Source organism: Crocuta crocuta, unplaced genomic scaffold (assembly GCF_008692635.1).
Source record: "Crocuta crocuta isolate KB4526 unplaced genomic scaffold, BGI_CrCroc_1.0 scaffold346, whole genome shotgun sequence".
Classification (NCBI taxonomy): domain Eukaryota; kingdom Metazoa; phylum Chordata; class Mammalia; order Carnivora; family Hyaenidae; genus Crocuta; species Crocuta crocuta.
The window spans coordinates 3,912,834-3,935,476 of NW_027527957.1; the positions used below are offsets into that span (position 1 = coordinate 3,912,834).

Consider the following 22,643-nt stretch of genomic DNA (forward strand, 5'->3'; position numbering starts at 1 on the left):
GTGAGATCATGACCTGAGCTGAAGTTGAATGCTTAACCGACTGAGGCACCCAGGTGCCCCTATGCCTTTGACCTAACTCTTCAACTTATTTCATATGTCTGGCTTTTGAACTTGGTATAACAATGACACACCTTGTTTTGCTCTGTTTACTCATCTGATGAGATATCATCATAATTTTGGCCTGTCTCATAACTAATTACTCAGGTTTAGATATTAACAAAGTTATAGCATAATCCTGAATAATTTAGAGCCTCTAAAATTAACAATTTTTTGGGGTGCCTGGGTGGCTTAGTCGGTTAAGCGTCCGACTTTTGCTTAGGTCATGATCTCGCGGTTCGTGGGTTCGAGCCCCACGTCGGGCTCTGGGCTGACTGCCAGCTCAGAGCCTGGAGCCGGTTTCAGTCTGTGACTCCCTCTCTCTCTGACCCTCCCCTGCTCACACTGTCTCTCTCTCCTGGAAATAAATAAAACATTAAAAAAATTTTTTTTTAATAAAATTAGCCATTTTGGCCTGAGCCAAGATGGCAGAACAGCATGGAAGATTTTTTTTTTTTTTTGCCTCTCTTATCCTTGAAATGTAGCTAGAACAATACCAAACCATCTTGCACACCTAGAAAACTGATCTGAGGATTAACATAACAATCTGTACAACTGTGCCACAGAACACAGCAAGTATGCAGTGCAGAGAAGAAAACTGGGGGAGACAGAAGCGGTGGGGGGGATTCACCCTAAAAGAAAGAACTGGAAGAAATGACAGCCAGGGACTTAATCAACACAGATACATGCAAGATGTCTGAAGCAGAATTTAGAATAACAATAATAAGAATACTAACTCGATTGGAAAAAAAAAGCATAGAATCCTTTTCTGTAGAGAGAGATGAAAGTAAAAATGCTATAACTGAGATGCAATCTCAAGTGGTTTCCACAGTGGCAAGGATGGATGAAGCAGATCAGGGAATCAGCAATATAGGGCAAAAGAGCACAATATAAGAATTAGAGAACTCGGTGAGTCATTAAAAAGGAATAACATCCAAATCATAGGGGTCCTAGAAGATGAAGAAACAAAACAAGGGGTAGAAGGTTTATGTGAACAAATCATGGCAGAACACTTTCCTTACCTGGGGAAAGACAGACATCAAACTCCAGGAAGCAAAGAGAACACCCACTAGACTGCACAAAAACTGACCATCAACAAGGCATATCATAGTCAAATTCACAAAATATTCAGACAAAGAAAGAATCTTGAAAGCAACAAGGGGAAAACAAGTCTTTAACCTACAAGAGAAGACAGATCAGATTTGCAGCAGACCTATCCACAGAAACTTGGCAGGCCAGTAAGAGTGGCAGGATATACTCAATGTGCTGAATTGGAAAAATCTACAGTCAAGAATTCTTTATCCAGCAAGGCTGTCATTCAAAATAAAAGGAAAGATATAAAGTTTCCCAGACAAACAAAAACCAAAGGAGTCTGTGCAAGACATTTTATGGGGGACTCTCTGATGGGAGAAAAGATGAAGCAAACAAACAAAAAAAGACCAAAAGCAACAAAGACTAGAAAGAACTAGAAAGCACCAGAAACTTCAACTCTACAGGGAACATAATAGCAATAATTTGTATCTTTCAGTACTCATTCTAAACGTCAATTGATAAACACTCTAGTCAAAAGGTATAGGGTAACAGAATATATAGGAAAACAAGATCCATCTATATGCTGTTTACAAGAGAGCCATTATATACCTAAAGTCACCTTCAGATTAAAAGTAAGGGGATGAAGAACCATCTATCATGCTAAAAGTTGCCAAAAGAAAGCCAGAGTAGCCATACTTATATCAGACTATCTAGATTTTAAAATAAAGACTGTAACAAGAGATGAAGAAGGGCATTATATTATAATTAAAGGGTCTATTCACAAAGATCTCAAAATTGTAAACATTTATTCTCCAAACGTGGTATACCCAAATATATAAATCAGTTAAACACAAACATACAGATGATAATATTGATAATCATACATACATATATACATACATACATATTGATAATAATACCATAATAGTAGGAGACTTCAATACCCCACTTAGACTAATAGATCATCTAAACAAAATCAACAAGGAAACAATGGCTTTGAATGACACACTGGACCACATGGACTTAACAGATATATTCAGAACATTTCATCCTAAAGCAGCAGAATACACATTTTTTTCGAGTGCACTTGCAACATTCTCCAGAATAGATCACATACTGGTACACAAATCAGCCTTCAACAAGCACAAAAAGATCAGGATCATTCTGTACATATTGTCAGACCACAATACTATGAAACTTGAAATCAAACACAGGAAAAAATTTGAAAACACAACCAATACTTGGAGACTAAAGGACATCCTATAAGGAATGAATGGGCTAACCAAGAAGTTAAAGATGATATTAAAAAAGTACATGGAAGCCAATAAAAATGATAACACCACAGCCCAAAACCTCTGGGACACAGCAAAGGCAGTCATAATAGGGAAATATATAGCAATCTAGGCCTTCTTAAAGAAGGGAGTTCTCAGATACACAACATAACCTTACACCATAAAGAGCTGAAAAAAACCAACACATAAAATCCAAAACCAGCAGATTTTTGGATTCTAATCTAATTAAGATTAGAGCAGAAATCAATACTTTTAAAACCAAAATATCAGTAGAACAGATCAGTGAAACCAGGGGTCAGTTCTTTGAAAAAAAAATTAACAAAATTGATAAACTTCTAGCCAGACTCATCACAAAGAAAAAGGAAAGGAACCAAATAAATAAAATCAAGAATGAAAGAGGAGAGATCACAACCAACACTATAGAAATACCAACAGTAATAATAGAATATTGTGAGCAATTCTACACCAGTAAATTGGTCAATCTGGAAGAAATGACAATTCCTAGAAATGTATCAACTACCAAAACTGAAACAAGAAGAAACAGAAAATTTGAACAGACCTATAACCAGTAATGAAATCATATTAGTAATCAAAAATCTCCCCCCAAAAAAGAGTCCAGGGACTGATGGCTTTCCAGGGGAATTTTACCAAACATTTAAAGAAGACATGATACCTATTCTTTCGAATAGGTGATCCAAAAAATATAAATGGAAGGAAAACTTCCAAACTCTTTCTATGAAGCCAGCATTACCTTGATTCCAAAAGCAGACAGACTCCACTAAAAAGGAGAATTACAGACCAATTTTCCTGATAAACATGGATGCAAAAATCCACAATAGGATACCACCCAACTGGATACAATACATTAAAAGAATTATTCACCATGACTAAGTGGGATTTATACCTGGGATGCAGGGTTGATTCAATATCTGCAAAACAATCAATGTGATACATCACATCAATAAAAAAAAGGAAAAGAACCACACGATCCTCTCAATAGATGCAGAGGAAGCATTTGACAAAATACAGCATCCTTTCTTGATAAAAGCCCTTAAGAAAGTAGGGATAGAAGGATTATGCCTCAAGATCAAAAACGTCATATATGAAAGTCCCACTGCTAATATCATTCTCAATGGGGAAAAACTCAGAACTTTTCCCCTAAAGTCAAGAACACGACAGGGATGTCTACTCTCACCATTGTTATTCAACATAGTATTGGAAGTCCTAGCCTCAGCAATCAGACAAAACAAAGGAATCAAAAGCATCCAAACTAGTAAGGAGGAAATAAAACATTTACTCTTCGTGGATGACATGATACTCTATATGGAAAACACAAAAGACTTCACCAAAAAGCTGCTAGAACTGATCCATGAATTCAGCAAAATTGCAGGATATAAAATCAATGCACATAAATTGGTTACATTTCTATACACCAATAATGAAACAACAGAAGTAGATATCAAGGAATTAATCCCGTTTATAATTGCACCAAAAACCATAAAATACCTATGAATAAGCCTAACAAAAGAGATAAAAAAGCTTATGAAAGAATTTGAAAAGACACAAAACAATGGAAAAATATTCCATGCTCCTGGATTGGAAGAAAAAATATTGCTAAAATGTGATACTACCCACAGCAATCTAAATATTCAAAGCAATCCCTATCAAAATAATACCAGTGTTCTTCACAGAGCTCGAACAAACAATCCTAAAATTCGTATGGAACCAGAAAAGACCCTGAATAGCCAAAGCAATCCTGATAAAGAGCCCAATCCTGGCCTTCAAGATACAAAGATTACAAAGCTGTAATCATTAAAACAGTACGGTACTGGCACGAAAACAGACACATAGACCAATGGAATAGAATGGAGAACCCAGAAATGAGCCCAGAAATGTATGACCAACTAATCTTTGACAAAACAGGGAAGAATAGCCAATGGAATAAAGACGGTCCCTTTCAGCAAATGGTGCTGGGAAAACTGGACAACGACATGCAGAAGAATAAACCTGGACTACTTTCTTACACCATACACAAAAATAAAATGGTTGGAAAATCTAAATGTAAGACAGGAAGCCCTCAAAATCCCTGAGGAGAAAGCAGGCAAAAACTTCTTTGACCTTGGCCACAGCAACTTCTTACTCAATACGTCTCCAGAAGCACAGGAAACAAAAGCAAAAACGAATTATTGGGACCTCATCAAGATAAAAAGCTTCTGCACAGTGAAGGAAAACTAAAAGGCAACCAATGGAGTGGGAGAAAGTATTTGCAAATGACATATCAGATAAAGAATTAGTATCCAAAATCTATGAAGAATTTATCAAACTCAACACCCAATAAAACAAATAATCCAGTGAAGAAATAGACAAAAGACATGAAAAGACACTTTTCCAATGAGGGCAACCAGATGGCTCACAGACACATGAAAAAATGCTCAACATCACTCAACATCAGGGAAATACAAATTAAAAACACAATGAGAAGTCACCCCACACCAGTCAGAATAGCTAAAATTAATAACTCGGGCAAAAATAGATGTTGGTGAGGATTCAGAGAAAAAGGATCTCTTTTCCACTGCTAGTGGAAATGCAACTGGTGTAGCCACTCTGTAAAACAGTATGGAGTTTCCTCAAAAAGTTAAAAATAGAACTCCCTTATGACCCAGCAATTGCGCTACTAGATATCTATCCAAGGGATACAGGTGTGCTGTTTCAAAGAGGCACATGCACCCAATGTTTATAGCAGTGCTATTGACAATAGGCAAAGTGTGGAAAGAGCCCAAATGTCCATCAGTGGTATATGTGATATATATACGACTATATGTATATATATATAGTCCATGTATATATATGGACTAGGCAATCAAAAAGAATGAAATCTTGTCATTTGCAACTACGTGGATGGAACTAGAGGGTATTATGCTAAGCAAAATAAGTCAGTCAGAGAAAGACAAATATTATATGAATTCACTCATAAGTGGAATTTAAGATACAAAACAGATGAACATAAGGGAAAGGAAGCAAAAATAATATAAAAAGAAGAAAGGGGATAAAACATAAGAGATTCTTAAACACAGAGAACAAACTAAGGGTTGCTAGAAGGGTTTTCTGTGGTGGGGGGATGAGCTAAATGGGTAAGGGTATTAAGGAAGATACTTGGGATGAGCACTGGGTGTTATACATAAGGGATAAATCACTAAAATCTACTTCTGAAATCATTATTGCACTATATGCTACCTAACTTGGATGTAAATTAATAAATAAATAGATAAAAAATAAATAATATAAAATTAACCATTTTTATAATATCAAATTAGTTATTTTGATATAATATAGTTGATATGTAAAATTACTTATTTTATATGGTACATCTCTATGAAAAGCCTGTCAGTCAAAATGTATATACAGTGCTCAGCACAGTAAAAGGCATTATGACATGAAAGGGTGAGTGGACAAGTTGACAGACACAGCTTAATTATATGAAATATAAAAAATCATAGCGCTATGTGGTACCTGGGGACTCAGTTGGTTAAGCGTCTGACTTTGCCTCAAGTCATGATCTCACAGTTTGTGAGTTTGAGCCCGGCATCAGGGTCTCTGCTGTCATTGCAGAGGTTGCTTCAGATCTTTTGTCTCTCTCTCCTTGCCCCTCCCTCCTCTCAAAGATGAATAAACATTGGAAAAAACCACAGTGCCAGACCCAATAGCTAATAATTTTCCTTTGTCATTAACCTCCATATAACAATATCTCAAAAAATACTTTAAAGTCCCTCAATATTGGAAGTCTAGTGACTGCCCTTTGAAGTTTATCTCATACCTCTGGAACCAGGTGAGCAGAATGTCATCATCTTAAGTTGTACTACCAAATTTTAAATCAAAAAATAAATTTGAAAGAAACCTCTATTTGATTATAGGTGGGTGCTACTGCATTTGGGAGGAGATCAAAAATGGATAATTCAATTATTATTTTAAGTATTACAACAGAAGGGTATAAAACCATGGAAAATAGGTTTTAAACATCAATGCCAATAACCTAGTTAAACCTGTGTTTATGATAGATGATAAGATAGATAGATAGATAGATAGATAGATAGATAGATAGATAGATAGATAGATAGATATAGATAACATAGAGAGAGAGAGAGATAGGTAAATGTACAGTGATCTGTTAAAATTAAATATTCTATAAGGCCCAAAATGAAAAAATTCCACATAGCTACCTGTGTCAAAGTGCGTGTTAATATCTGTATCAGACTCACCATATGCCATAAACCTCTGTTTATTTTCCAGGATACAGAGTCTGAGGCCATTCTGAGTAGTACACTGCTTTGGTACCCTGCTCCTCAGTGAATCATTGTGTCTTAGTCTGAGCTTCTGTAACAAAAATACCAAGATTGGGTGGCTTAAACAACAAACCTTTATTTCTCACAGTTCTGAGGGTAGGAAGTTCAAGATCAAGATGGCAGCATATTCAGTATCTGGTGAAGGCTTTCTTCCTGGATTACAGTCACCTTTTTGCTGTAGCCTCATGTAAGAGGGAAAGGGCAGGGAGTGAGACCTTTTAATAAGGGGACTAATCTCATTCATGAGAGTGGAGCTCTCATGACCTAATTGCCTCTCAAAGTCCTCACCTCCCTAAACCAATGACAGTGGCTTAGGGTTTCCACAGATGAATTTAGGGGAGGGAAGATCCAAACATTTGATTCATAGCACATTATGACAACAGCCGACTATTAATGAGAGTTTCCTGTGTACCAGATACTACCTATAATCCTCAAAATAGTAATTTTTAGTCTTTGTTAGAACCACAGGAGATAATTTTGCTCATTTTATTTTTATGTATTTTGTCTCCATTTCGAATAGGAAAATTGAGACACAAAGAGGTTAAGCAGTTTACACAAAGTCACACACATTTGAAAAATGGCGGAGTTGGGTTTTGTCCCCCGTGTGGTCCCAAAGTTCAGCTTTTAGTCACTCCTTCATAGTACTTGCACACATACTTGTACCTGGCCCTATGAGCAAATAAAGAAAATAGAGTAAGATCTCTCTCTGTGTTCCACCCTTGAAACTTCACAGTGCCCCTTGACTAGGTCTAAGTAGTGTCTTTACAGATATTTACTTCAATATTCTTACAACTTTTTAAAATGAAGCATATATTAATATTTTATAGAAATAGTGTTACCTAAAATAAAACTTGGGAACAAATATCTATAACATCTAGAGAATTTTAAGCTACACTGCCATTTTATATATTTTAATATTAAAACAGAGGCTCTAGAATTCTGAAAAACAAATATTTCTTATTAATATTTACATTATATCCAAACATTTCCCAGGGTAATTGTCAAGTATTAACTTCAACATTTAACACATTAGTTAGAAATACCTATAGTGAGCAGTATAAGTGGTTTCAGGAAGAATAATCTTCAGAGCTTTTAGCTTCTGTTCATTCAGTGAACCAATTGGTGATCTTTGTTCATTATATAGAAATTCTATGTTTATATTTAAGTCTTCAGATAATTATTTGATTGTAAGGCACATTGTATGTGACATTAAATATGTAGGTGAATTGTTGTGCATGAAATTTGCTGATTTACCACAGAATAATAGCATCTCGGTACAGTATTCTGTTTGCAGTGGTTTCATAGATTAACCATGATTAATGCCATAGTTTAATTTTTCAAGCTTTGTCTTGATTTGAACATCAAGTAGGATATGGGGGTCAGTGTTTCATTTGTGATTTCATTTCCATGCTTTCAGACATATTGTACACTATGCAAAATTCACTCTCAGTAGAGTCATTTTAAGATTGTTTCTTGTTTTGGCGAAAGCTGAGTGAAGGAAATTTAGATTCAGTTGTAGTGTACAGAGAAAGCCCATTAAAATGCTGTCACAATGTACAAGTCATTCAATAATTCAAGTGCTTGGCATCTACATGAAAGGAAAACATTTTAAAAACTTCATTATAAAATAATGTTATAATTTGATTATCCTGCAAGAAAATCCATATGGTTTATACATTTTTAACTCTCTTGCTTTGACTTTAGTGAAATTGTGCCTGTTCAATCATTTTTGGCACTGTGTTGTTCTGTCTTTGAGTCATCTCACCTCTCTCATTGTTCCTTTCTATCAACAAAAAAGTATTCTTCAGGATACTGCCTGCAGTTCTTATTCCCTCTCTGCATAGTCACTTCGTATTACCAATTTATAAAAATAGTGGAGAAGAGTAAGAATGGGTCTCAAAGGTTTGAAAATCAGAGGAGAAAATTCATGTGAAATGTCTAGGACAGGGCTTACACAGTTATGTAGTGAGTGTTCCATGCCTTTAGATGGTAACTACTCTAGGTCTGGTGCATTGTTTTGTTGCTTTGTTATTATTATTGGATACTTAACAAGTGCTTAAATCACTTCATATCAGAAGTTATAATTGTTTTCGTTATGGGTACATCTAACCATCTTCTCTATATTAAGGGGTTTATTTAAATTACTGTTATTACATTATATAAATTATATATCAATTAATATTGTTATAATTAAGCATATAAATTTAGAACAAAATTAGGAAGTAAAAATGGTCTTTCTCACTGAGATGTAAAGCAATACACTAAAGGTATATTACATTGGTAGTAAAATTAGAAATCATAATCTATTTAAGTCTAGCTATACATTTTAACTTTGTAGGAAATTGAAACATTTTACCACAACACAACCACCAGTTTAATATCTCTGGTCAGGATCATTCTCTCATACCGTGGTCCTGAATTTTTAACTTCCTATTCACCTCCCTATGGCTTTCTTTCTTGGCTACTCAAATAAAATGTACGCATCACTGGGACTATCTTCTTGTATAACATTCATTCTTCTCTTGCAGTCTCTATTTAATTAGTTTCACTATCATTGTGCACATCTTAGTTTCAGAAACTTGAAGTAATAATAATAATCAAAATAATAATAACAATAATAAAACAGTAATTAATTTGTGTTGACTTCCTTCTATGAGTCACATGTGGTGCCAAGCACTTCATAAGTATTACCTCATTCTATCTCACAACAACATCGTGGATTTTTTAAGTTTTAATATTATTCTTATTTACAAAGGTTTAACTGGTCTTAGAGAGGCTAATTCACTCATCCAGTTTCACCAATTTGTAAGCAGTGGGATTTTGACTCAAACCTACACATACTGACTCCAGAGCCAATACATTCATGATCAAAATATTTGACTCTATTTGACTCTGTAGAATTCTTTTTTAAAGATGTAAGTACATCCACATTATTGTGCTACCATCATCACCATCTGTCTCCAAAACGTTTTTATACTTCCCAGCTGAAACTCTGTGCCCATTACCCATGAATCCTCCATTTCCCTTTCCTCTGCACCCCTTGCAACCACCATTCTACTTTTTTTCCTATTAATGTTACTACTCCAAATGCTTCATATTAATGATATCATTTATATGAAATCATTTATATTTGTCCGTTTGTGACTGGCTTATTTCACTTAGCATAATGTCTTCAAAATCCTTCCAAGTTAGAGCATGTATCAATTTTTTTTTTTTTTTGCCTTTTAAAGCTGAATGTATTCCGTTGTATGTATATGTCACATTTTGATTATCCACTGATCTATCAGTGAGCACTTGAGCTATCTTTTTGATTTAAGATCCAGCTTTCAGTTCTTTCAGATTTGAATTGCTGGATCATATGGTTCTCTTGTTAATTTTTTTTTTTTTTTTTTTTTTTTAAGAACTGCCAGACTGTTTTTCCATAGAGGGCTGCACCATTTTGCATTCCCACCAATAGTGCACAAGAATTCCAAGTTCTCCACATCCTAGCCATAACTTTTGTTGTGTGTAGATGTATGTGTTTGTAGTTTTATAGTAGCCATCCAATGGGTATAATGTTATATTGCGGTTTTGATTTTCATTTCCCTAAGGATTAGTTTGTTGAACATCTTTTCATATGCATGTTAGCCATTTCTATTTCCCTGGGGAAATGTCTATTAAAGTCCTTTTTGATCAAGTTATTTTTGTTATTGTTAAGTTATAGGAGTTCTTTATAAATTCTGAATATTAATGCCTTATCAGATATATTTGCAATTTTTTCTCTGCAGGTTTCCTTTTCACTGTGTTGAATGTGTCTTGCAATGCACAGGCTTTTAATTTGATATATTCCATTTTATCTACTTTTACTTTTTTTGTGCTATTGTTGTCCTACTCAAGAAATCATTGCCAAATCCAAATCATGAAGCTTTTCTTTGTGTTTCTTATAAGTTTTACAGTTTTAGGTCTTACATTTATGTCTTTGATCCATTGGACTTAATTTTTTGTATGGTATAAAAGTCCAACTTTTTGTTTATCCATTTATGTGTTAATAGATACTTCAGTGGTTTCTGGGTTTTGGCTATTGTGAATAATGCTGCTATGAACATGGGTATAGATATATCTGTTCAAGTCCCTGGTTCCATTTCTCTTGAAAGTATGTCCAGAGGTGGAATTGCTAGATCATCTGACAATTCTATATTTAATTTCTGGTGGAATTTCTATGTAATTCTTTTACTTTGCTATCATATACTTCTATTTTTCTATCATCTATCTATCATCTATCTATCTATCTATCTATCTATCTATCTATCTATCTATCTATCTATCTATCATCTATCTATCTATCATCTATCTATCATCTACCTATCAGTATTTTTTAATTTTAGGCCCACATTATTTTAATTTTCTATCAGTCATTTCTCTGAAGGTTATATCACTTGGATTATTTTTTTATTTAAACTGCCAAAAAAGCATAAGTCATTTCATTAGTTACACACATAGAAAATTGCTATAGCCTGGTTTTACTAAATTTTAATTTATCTAGTTCTTTTTTTCCCCTTCTATCCAGTAACCCTAACATACATGCTATCTATCCTCTTTGCTTTTTTATCCTTCTAATTGCTCCCTGCATATATGCTTGCTGATTTAACTAGTTTTCATTTCCAGTCCAGTCCATCCAACCTGGTCAACACTGTAAACACTCTTTCACCTACATCCTTGACGTGCATGCCATAGTGCCTATCCTGTCCACTGATTAGGAAACTTCACCCAGGTTCAATATGAGTTTCTGCTACCTTGTCTACAACCAAATGGATCTACATTTCTGCAGAACAAGTGTCTTTAATCTATGGCTCATGGGCTAAATCTAGCTTACCTCTAATTTTTGCAAATAATGTTTTGTTGGAACACAACCATGCCCATTTATGTGTATATTTTCTATGGCTATTTTTGTGTTAAAACAAAAATTGAGTAGTCTTTACAAAGACCTACAAATCCTGAAATATTTACTATCTGACATCTATACAAAATGTTTTCAGATCTCTGCCTATATGGTATCACTCAAAATAATAATATGACAAATCCAGTCAAGACTTGAATATCAATTCTGCCAAGCAATGTTTCTACATTTCTTGAGGCATCTCTGTCTCCATAATCCACAATAACTATTTCAAACAGTGTCATTTTCCTTCAGACATTCTTAGTAAATTACCTCGATTCATCATTCAAAATGAAAATTATTGCCATTTATTTTATGCCTTGCAATCAACTGATTAACCAATATCCAGTCTCATTGCTTCTAATTACTTCCTTTTATAATAGAAAATACTCCTCTAACCCAGGCATGATTTCTCAACTTATGTGCAAGTCCATGCTCCTTTCTGGTTTTTCATATACTTTACTCATGAATCTATTCCTTCTTAATTTTTTTCTTCTATTCTTATTCCCTTTAACAAACATATTAATGTCACTATCATCATCTATCATCTATCTATCTATCTATCTATCTATCTATCTATCTATCATCTATCATCTATCTATTATCTATCTGTCTATCCAACTATCTATCATCTATCTATCTATATCCATCATCTATCAATTATCTATCTATCATCTATCTATCATCTATATCTGATATAGTATATAAAATATATATGAGAACACTCTTAAACCCAACTCTTTTTACTGCCTAACTCTCTTTATCTCATTCATAGTCACCCTTGACTGCTTCTATTATCTCTAATCATCTTGCATGCTAACCAAATATATTTTGGCCCTACACTACTATTTCAGGGCATTTTTAAGATCATCCATGATTTGCTTCTTTCTATTTCCAACAGCTATTTTCCCTCTTTTTCCTCCTTATACTTATCCAATGTACTTATACAATATCCACCCTTAACTATTGGACATTTTTCTCAAGCATTCCTTACTTAAATTGACCCATTCCATCCCCCCCCCACCCCCCAACTACTTTGGACACTTCTTTGAGTCCCTGATGGACTGTATAACCAATGGTGGTATGGCAATGAGAGAAATGGATGCATACAAAAACATACTCCACAGAAACAATTTATATAACTTAATGTTAAGAGTGTTCAACCAAATGCTACCATTACTAATTGTATAACTTGACAAAATCTTACTTCTATTTGGCTTAGTTTCTCATCTATAAAATGTAGTTGTAATAATTATATCTACCTTTTTATAAGGATTAAGTGAATTAATGTGTGTAAGTACTCCAACAGTGCTGTGCACATAGTAATATCTATGTACTCTAAGGGTTAGGAATGACCTCCAAAACCTTCATTCAACCACCTCAGAGGCAATGGATCTTAAAATTTTCATATTTGGATAATGTCAATAAACCATTACATGTCCTACAAGTCCTTTCATAGTTTTCATAGTTGACTGCATTCTCTTATTCAGTCTCATCTGAACTTAAACTAAATGAACAATTAACTCTTTTTCTTTTCTATTAGGAAGCTGAACTTAATTTTTGAAATTTGCATTAAGCACAGCTCTTTGAAGCCTCTAGTCTTCTGTTCGAATGGACAAATCTTATTAAATATGTACTGGCTTTTAATTAAAAGGTGATAAAAACAGCCCATATTTTTAAGAATTTTCTCATAAACAGGAAAAGTATGGTAGTTGACTTTCACTTTGAAAATGATGATTGAAACAAAGTATTTGCTCATATGAGAAACTGTTCAATATATATATATAGTCATGTGATATTTAAAAATTTTTTAATGTTTTATTTATTTTTGAGAGAGAGAGAGAGAGACAGCATGAGCAAGGGAGGGTCAGAGAGAGAGGGAGATACAGAATCCGAAGCAGGCTCTAGGCCCTGAGCTGGCTGTCAGCACAGAGCCTGAGGTGGGGCTCGAACCCATAAACCTGAGATCATGCCCTGAGCTGAAGTCAGATGCTTAACTAACTGAGCCACCCAGGCTCCCTGGCATGTGATATTTTTAATGAGCATCAATGAGTAGTTAGAGTTTGAAAATAAAATGTAATTGAAATAATTTAATAGTGAAAAGATAGGATATGTAAAATAATTAATAAAATATCCATGGTAGGCAGAAACTTTCCTCCACTTTAAAGATATCCACATTCCAATTCTTGAAATCAGTTAAGATATTATATGGGAAAATGAACATTAGTGATACAGTTATGATTAGGGACCCAAAGATAGAGTCCCCTGCCTTATCTTGATAGAGTTAACTAATCTAATCACAAGAATCCTTAAAAGCAGAGAAGCATCAACTTCGGCTCAGGTCATGATCTCAAGGTTTTTGAATTCGACACCCCCATATTGGGCTCTCTGTTATCAGCACAGAGCCCTCTTGGATCCTGTCTCTGTCCCTCCCCCACTGGAGTGTCCACTTGCACGTGTGCATGTTTTCTCTCTCTCTCTCTCTCTCAAAAATAAATGTTAAAAAAGCATATAGCTTACTTTGCTGAAGTCAAGAAGAAGAAGCAGAAAGGAACATCAGAGATTTGAAGGATAAGGATTGGATGTGCTATTTGTTCTGAGATGTAGGGGACTCCATGCACATACCACAGAGGGGTCCTTTGGAGCTAAGGGTGACAGCAAGGAAACTTCAGTCCTACTATTTCAAGGACCCAAATTGGACAACAACCTGCATGAGCTTGGAAGTGGATTTATCATAGAGCCTCTAGAAAAGAACGCAACACAGCCGACACCCTGATTTTAAGCCACGAGAAACAGAGCAGAGGACCCAGCTGAACTACAGTATAACCAGATGTTTGGCCTAGAGAAACTGTGAATTAAGAAATTTGAGTTGTTTTAAACTGCCAAGTTAGTAATAATTTGTTAGGACAGCAGTTAGAAATTAACATACATCTTATTAACTTACTCTAATTCTTAAATAACTTATTGATCAGTATCTTTGCATATAAAAGTTTCTTGGTAATATAAAAATTCTCTTCACCCTCATAAATATTTTTGAATATTTTGAAATTTGAAACTTTGAAATTTGGCCATTCTGAAGTCAGTGACAGAATATTTGATCATCAATGTTTTACAGGCTCATAGATATTAAAAGACCATGCAGATTGTATATTATCTCTCTTCAAGAAGTTACAACCTATTAAATTCCAATGTTTTATTTATATGGGTCCTTTTAAATGGATTTCAAGCATGACTCTGAAGCTTACTATGCTAGAAGATTAATATTAGCCACTTAATCAATCACGAAGCCAGTGATAAACACTGAGCATTACCGTGCACAGAAATAGAATAAAGGTTTAAGGAATTTTTGGAATGCCTTATGCAGAAATCATGTAGTATTCTTTCAACACAGCAGCAAATTAATTCACTTCTGAATTTATAAACCAACAAATGTAAAATATACCAGGTACTAGGATACCAGGAAATCTCAGAGATCAATATATGTGTCTTATGCCTTAGTTCTCTCTGTAGATTCTTAACATAATAATAGAGGAAAAATAACTTTGCACATATAGTGAATTATTAAGTTTCAAAAATTATTTTCAAGCTATTGCCACAAAATATATTCAGTCTTGCAACCTTCAAGTGCGAATTTCAGGAAGCATCCTTCTATTCAATAAGGCCATGGACATCATTAATGGTAGAATAGAATGATTTTTTTTAATCTTCCCATCCACATATGAATGGAGTTCCTCTTTAGTAATAGCATTTGTATTCTTTGTCTTCTATGTTCTAGCAGAAGCAATACTTGAATTAAAGACAGTCTCTGACACACAGCTCTTTCTGGGCTTTAATTTTTACTTAAAATACAGCATAGCATCTTAGGTATTGATCTGATAATAAAGATAATTAATGCCATGAGATTTGGAAGAATGGAATACAGGCTAATAAAAAAAAACTGCTCTTATAGTAAAATTTATTATCTCTTTTTACCTAACTCAACGAATGGTTATCAGAGTAGAGCAAAGACAGTAGAGCAAAGAGAGAGCCCCACACCATTTCCCCTGAGCGCATTGCCTATCTTATCATTTGTCAAAGTCCTCTGGTTTGGAAAATTGTAAATGTGTTCACTATGTTAGAATCAGAAAATATTATCAACACACACACACACACACACACACACACACGTATTCACACATATAGTACCATTAAACTGACTGGTTTTAGAAATGCTGAGACTACGGTGGCTACAATCAATGTCCTAGAGCTAACTGTTGTGGAGGGCAGTTAGTTTTCTTCATTTTATGACCAAAGATCAGTTGTTGAACCACACAACAAAAGTAACATAGGTATGATGTGGTTGCATCTTTAAGCTCATGTGAAAGGAGAATCCCAAGAATCCATTATTTTCCTAATAAAGAAGATAGTAAAGGTTGACTAAAATGGTCTTCTTTCAATGTAAAGAATAGCACAGCACTTAAATAATTTCACAAGCATGCACAGACATGAAACTTTTTGGTGACTGCATAATTTTATTCTACTGTCATAGATTGGCACCATTATAAAGTAGCATTCTACTATTGAATACTGTGCAAACAAGGAAAAAGACATCTTTAAAGAATGCCATATCTTGCAGTTTATTTGCTGGGTAGAGAGAAGAGCATTAGTACTAGAGGCACAACAGGAATCTCTTTTTTAGTCTATCTTTCATACATTTCAGTAATGCCTCATCAGGTGTTCAAGAAATTTGATGGAATGTCTCCCATGTAAAGACATTTTTATCCAAAGGCTTTGTTATTATTATTATTATTATTATTCATACCATATTAGCCAGACAAGATACTTATACATATTTATATATAACACAGTAAAAAATGGTATATTCAAGTACAGTTTCCCAAACAAGTATCAGTCATATGGACAATTCTGATTACAGTAGTTTTAAAACTGAATATTGTGTTGGATAAGAGATTTTAAATCTGAGACCTAGAATGTCTGAAAGGAGGAGAGGATTTTGCTCTTCCATTGAGGAACATAGTGATAACACAGAAGGATCTCTTGATTCTGCAGAAATGATTCTTTCTCCTATTTCTCTGAGGAGGTTTTCCTTTAAAGAAAATCCCAGACCCCAGGAAAGCATAAATCCAAGAAAGACTGTCAGGCCCCGTTCATTGGCTCCACAAAATAAATGTGCATTGAGAGAATACGTAAACCCAAATTGTATCCCTACTATTTGCCAATTATGTTTCATACCAGCCATGAAAAGATTAAAAGGAATAATATAATTCATATTGGAAACATACAGTTTGTTCATCCCTCTTCTCCTCTCAGAAACACCTCTCCTCCCTGCAAAATTGCATGAACAACAAACATCTGAACGCTAAGATACTTTCAAAAGTTTTTCTTTTTTTTTTTACCAGGACTGCAAAAATGCTGCTTTATTTATTTTTCATCTCCCTAATGTGACAAGTGTAGCACTTTTCATCACCTAATACCAATCCCTGCAGCTGCTTAATGAAACATATCCACTGCCATTCATCATTATTTTCTAAGAGTTCTCAGTATTTCTAGACTCCTATCCAATGAAACTAAGATGAATATATTCAAATAGGCTCTGATGCACTTACTAACTACTTAAAACTAGGACCGAAATATATTTCACAACAGTCACTGATTCTCTTATTTTCTCAGGGACTGTTTAGTCTCTTCTGAGAATTAAGTAAAATACTTATTTCTATAAAAGACGTGTACGCTACCTAAAGAACCGCCTATGATGATAATTGCATTTACGTAGTGTCTGCTCCCATTTTTAAAATGATCTTCCATGGAACTTTCTGAACTAAAATATGACTGAAGCTTAATAGAAATGAACTTCTTAAATTTCTAATTGCTAGTTGAGTCACTGGGCAGTGCTCATTCGTCAAAGCTTTATCCCAATGAAATCTAAATTAAAAGTTAGCTTTACTTAAGAGGTAAAGAAATCAGGGCAATTCTGTCTCAATTGAGGAAAAAAAGATGGTCTTTGTATATTCATTTCCATCTGTCAGCTTGAAGACTTTCTTTTTTAAAGATTCTTTTGGAATTTAAATGTAGTTTCCATGAAGACTTTGAAATGTCCTTTGACATAAACATTGAAAGGTGAAAACTGGCCAGGCCACGTGGGGACAGCTGTGACAGTGGTGTTTGTTCTAGATCCTGTACTGTAAAGGAGGAAGCAAGAGTCATATGGAAATGTTCCTCTTAGTCTCATCTTTAAGGAATACTTCTCTCTGGCTTAGACTGGTTTTGTGTATTTATCCCATTGAATGAAATGGATAATTAGAGGCAAGATTTAGAACACAAGCTTTTTCTCTTGAGCCATTTGCTTAAAAATAACAGGTAAACTTTTGTCATACTCACAGATATCTAGAAATTAAGCTTAGAAACAAACAAGGCGAAGATAGGAAAGGGATTTTTATCTCAGTGCTAAAAATAAAATGTATAATTAGCACTTTAAGATGAGACATCACTATCTCAATAATCAGTTAGCCAAGTCTAATCTTAGCCTGTCTGTGGCATTATGTACTACATCTGTATGATATGGTAATCTAAATTTGAACAGATGTCCTGAATGTTATGTCAATATTTGAATTGCTATTATGGCTATGAATCAATATTACTTTGTAAACATCTTTATTTTAAGAAGCTTGAATCATGGCACAGTGGTTAAATACACAGACTCTGGAGTTTAATTGCCTGATTTTATAACCCAGCTCCAGTATTCACTGACTATATCTCTTTTGGAGACTTGCTCAACACCCAATTGCAGTAGTTTGCCCATCCATGAAAGAGACGTAATATTTATGTCATAATATAGTTGCAGGGATTAAATGTGTTAGTACTCTGCTTGAGATCTTCTAACATGGTGAACATTCAATTATAACTGCTTGTTGTTTTCATGTATACATTATGTCTTGTTTCCACACTTCCTTTTTGGAATCAGGCAAAATACATTGCACTAAAATACAGACTACGTGAAGGTGATGAAAAGTAGAGGATAAGGATAGATAGTAAAGCAATTTGAGTCAAACATCTCTTTGTTCTACTATCAAAATAGTGTAGGAAAAAAAATTCTATTTTTTTCATTTATTTCACCTTTGCAAACATCAGAATATCATAAAATAATATCAAACTGGATTCATGCCACTAGTATCTATCCAAAATATTTGTAAATAGAGTATCAATATTTTTTTAAATCTGTTATAGCTCACTCATCACTGTGGTGATATATTCTATTTGCGTTAAAAGTAGAATCTAAATCTAAATCTAACATTGCTTGGAGGGGGTCAGTTATTTACATAAAATGTGCTGAGGTCTTTACAAATAAGTTTATCATTTCAAAAATGCATGTTAGATTTTGATATCACTATATTAACTAAGACCACTAAGATATAGAAAGAGTCAGTGATTCACACACATGTTCAGAGCTAGCATATTTTGGAGCTAGGTTCTTAATCTTGTCTTTTAGTAATTGAGAACAGTCATTTAATAATACATGGTCTCAATATTCAACCTAACCTAGGGTTCACCTTTTGAAGTTTCATTTGTGTTTCATAGTAATGACTTCACATTCTGTCATAATATCCCTCAAATGTCTGTATGTCTACATGTCTCTCCCATTCCCAGTTCTGTGATTTCCACTTTTCTTTCCGTTTCACAGAGTTTAGAAGTTCAAACTTTTTCAGTGTGTTTTCTTTATTAATTCAGATTATTAAAGCAAAACAATTTTGCATTTGGTGTGCCAGGTTATGCTAAGAATTAGGCGTAGGCACACCTTTAAAGTACTTAAACTTCATGTTTTTTATATTTCCAAATGGAAATATAAATAATTCCTTAACTGGATGACACTGCTGTGAGTAAAATCTGGTATTTATCAAACTTGAGTGTCCATCTGAATCACCTGAAAAACTTGTTAAAACACAGATTGTTGGATCGTATACATAGAGGTTCTGACTCAACAAGTATTGATTGGTGCTGAGAATTTGCATTTTGGCTATAATGTGAGATCACTCATATAGGCTAATATAGTACATTTTAAAAATGCTTTCAATCACTTTGTGTCTATGAATGCTAAGTACTTTTTTTTTAATAGTATGAACATTATTTTTAACCCTTGACAAAATTCCAACTCAGAAAAATATCTATTTTAGATAAGGACTGATAAAATTTTGATTCTATATTTCCCTTTTCCTTTTGTGGAGGTGTTTTTATATTACAAAATTTGTTAACATTTATTCATTTTGGAGGGACAGAAAGACAGAGTGTGAGTAGGGGAGGGGCAGAGAGAGAGGAAGACACAGAGTCCAAAGCAGGTTTCAGGCTCTGAGCTGTCAGCACAGAACCCAATGCAAGAGTCATGAACCATGAGTTCATGACCTGAGCCCAAAGTCAGATGCTTAACCCGCTGAGCCACCCAGGTGCCCCATCTATTTTTATAGACTAGAGGAAGCATTTGTGGAACAGGAAGGTATAATCAAGTTTGTTAGTTACAAATATCTAATGTCAATCACTATCATTTGGTAGGCTGTAAAGTAGCACAGACTTGGCCAAACCATCTAAATTCAAATTCCAACTCTGGTTAAGTTATTTAACCTCTTTATGCCATAGTTTCCTAATCTAAAGTAGGGAAATAATAGCATGCATCCAATTGGGTAGTTTTAGTAACATATGGATGAATAGATGAAAGGCACTAAGAAATATTTACAGTGAAGATATAGGATTTTCACTTTTACTTTGATAATGATATTATGCTTTACATAATGCCAAATATTTTGCTTAAAGAGTTTATTAACTTATAAGTTATGATAGACATAACCTTCAAGGATCAAATGGACTTCAAATCTCAGCTTATCCTGTTTTGCATTACTTTTATAGTTTTAATTCAACCATAATATTCCTGGAACTGTTATAAATAAGATATTTCCAATACAAAAGCTTCCAAAATACCATATTAATAAAGCAACAAATAAGCTCTGCTACTTATGAGAAAATGAATTTCTTATTCTTGAGCATATTACATTCATTAAAAAATCTATTTCAAATTCTTTAATATACACAATACTTATAAAAGAGCATACAGAATACACCTTTTGTTTTAAACCACATTTGTTCTAATAGTGTTCTATGTGCCTTATAATTAAAATATAATCATCAGAATGGATAGATTGCCCAAATATTTATTTCAATTTCTAATTTTGTAGAAGACTTGTCATTTTTATGCAAAAATAGCTAATAGTGCTAGTGTGGTAAAGAAAAGTGTTTTACCTGATTAAAACCAAATTAACATAAACAAACTATTCTAGGAAAGTTAAGTGCTGTGCTGAATATCATTAAGCAGTTCCCAGAATGTTATAGTGCACCATTTATAATAATTTTATTATGTATATGGACATTTAAACAATTTGAGTCAAACATAATGCTTACTATGCATCTTCAATATGCCTTTTGTACCATGACCCTGCTGAATAGACAATATGAAATCATTGCTAAAAGAAATCAAATAGCCAATGAGCAGACAGCCCTCAGAAGTTTCAAAGTATCTGAACAACACTAGAAATGAAGTTAGTGAGTTGACGAAAGGCAGAGCTGCATCACATTTTTCTGTTTGGACTAAATATAGATAGGAATGGTAAACCATTTAAAAGTTTGAAGTAGAGAGGGGGTGATGGGCATGGAGGAGGGCACTTGTGGGGATGAGCACTGCGTATTATATGGAAACCAACGTGACAATAAACTATTTAAAAATAAATAAATAAATAAAAGAAGATGAATCAGCTAAAAAAAAAGTTTGAAGTAGAAAAGTTACCTGAAAATGGTAATTTATAGATTAACAGTAATTAGACTGAAGTTGGCAAGATTGAAAATATAGAAGGTTGCAAGTTAGGCAGTTAAGAAATTAATGCTAAAATCAGATGAATGCTAGAATCCCGAATCCTGAGTTAAATTACCTACTAGTATGGATGGGGAAATGTAATAGAAACTAAGGAAGAAGGGTAAAAGAAGGCTAATGAGATTAAACATTTATCTCATCACCTCCTAAGACTTCAAGAAAATAAGAACAAAATAATAATCCCATAAAAGAATTGGACTATTAATGTAAGTTTTTTTTTTCTTTTTTGAGAGCAAGAGAAAGAATGGGAGAGAAGCAGAAGGAGAGGGTGAGAGAGAATCTTAAGCAGGCTCCATACCCGGCATGGAGCCTACACAGGGCTCAATCCTACCCCGGACTCTGAGATCATGACCTGAGCGGAAATCAAGAGCTGAAATCAAGTCAGTTAACTGACTGTGCCACCCAGGTGCTCCAATGAAAGGAATTTTAAATAAATTTCTCAAAGACACAAAAAAGAATATAAGATATTTCTACAATAAACATATATTCTAAAATACTGAGGGCAAACACTAAAATAAATTTTTAAAAGGGGCATATAAATTCTGCATCAGTAACAGGAAAATGATACAATAAAAACAAAACAAAGAAAATATATCCAAAAAGAAAATATAAAAAACAAAACAATAGGAGCCCGAATAAAAGTTACAAAAACAAATTCAAAGACATTGATCATATTTGTCTTAGTCCATTCAGACTGCTCTAACAAAATACCACAGACTGAGTAGTTAATTAAAAACAACAATGTATTTTCTTACAGTTCCGGAGGCTGGAAATTTCAAGATTATGGCACCAACAGATTCCATGTTTGGTGAGGGCTTCCTGGCTCATGGACAGCTGTGTGTGAGGTCTGCATCTTTACATGGCAGAAAAGGTTAGGGAGCCCTTTGGGGTTTATAAGACCACTAATCCCACTCATGAGGGTTCTATTCTCATGACCTCAGTATCTCCCAAAGGTCCAGTCTTCTAATACCATCACAATGAGCAGTAGAATTTCAACATATGAATTTTGAGAGAACACAAACACTCAGACCATAACAGTAATACATATAAATGGACGAATC

General features: G+C 34.1%; 1 protein-coding gene and 1 long non-coding RNA gene across 4 annotated transcripts in view; one reads left to right on the top strand and one right to left on the bottom strand.

Annotated features, from left to right (window-relative positions):
• LOC144222265 (uncharacterized) overlaps positions 1-22,488 on the bottom strand; it is a 69,329-nt gene extending 46,841 nt beyond the window's left edge. Inside the window, exon 1 of the long non-coding RNA XR_013332353.1 lies at positions 22,338-22,488. This is a non-coding gene — a long non-coding RNA (uncharacterized LOC144222265). The remainder of the gene's footprint in view (positions 1-22,337) is intronic.
• The window catches only part of FSTL5 (follistatin like 5), a 663,363-nt gene that overhangs the window by 302,872 nt on the left and 337,848 nt on the right, over positions 1-22,643 (top strand). The window lies entirely within an intron of this gene.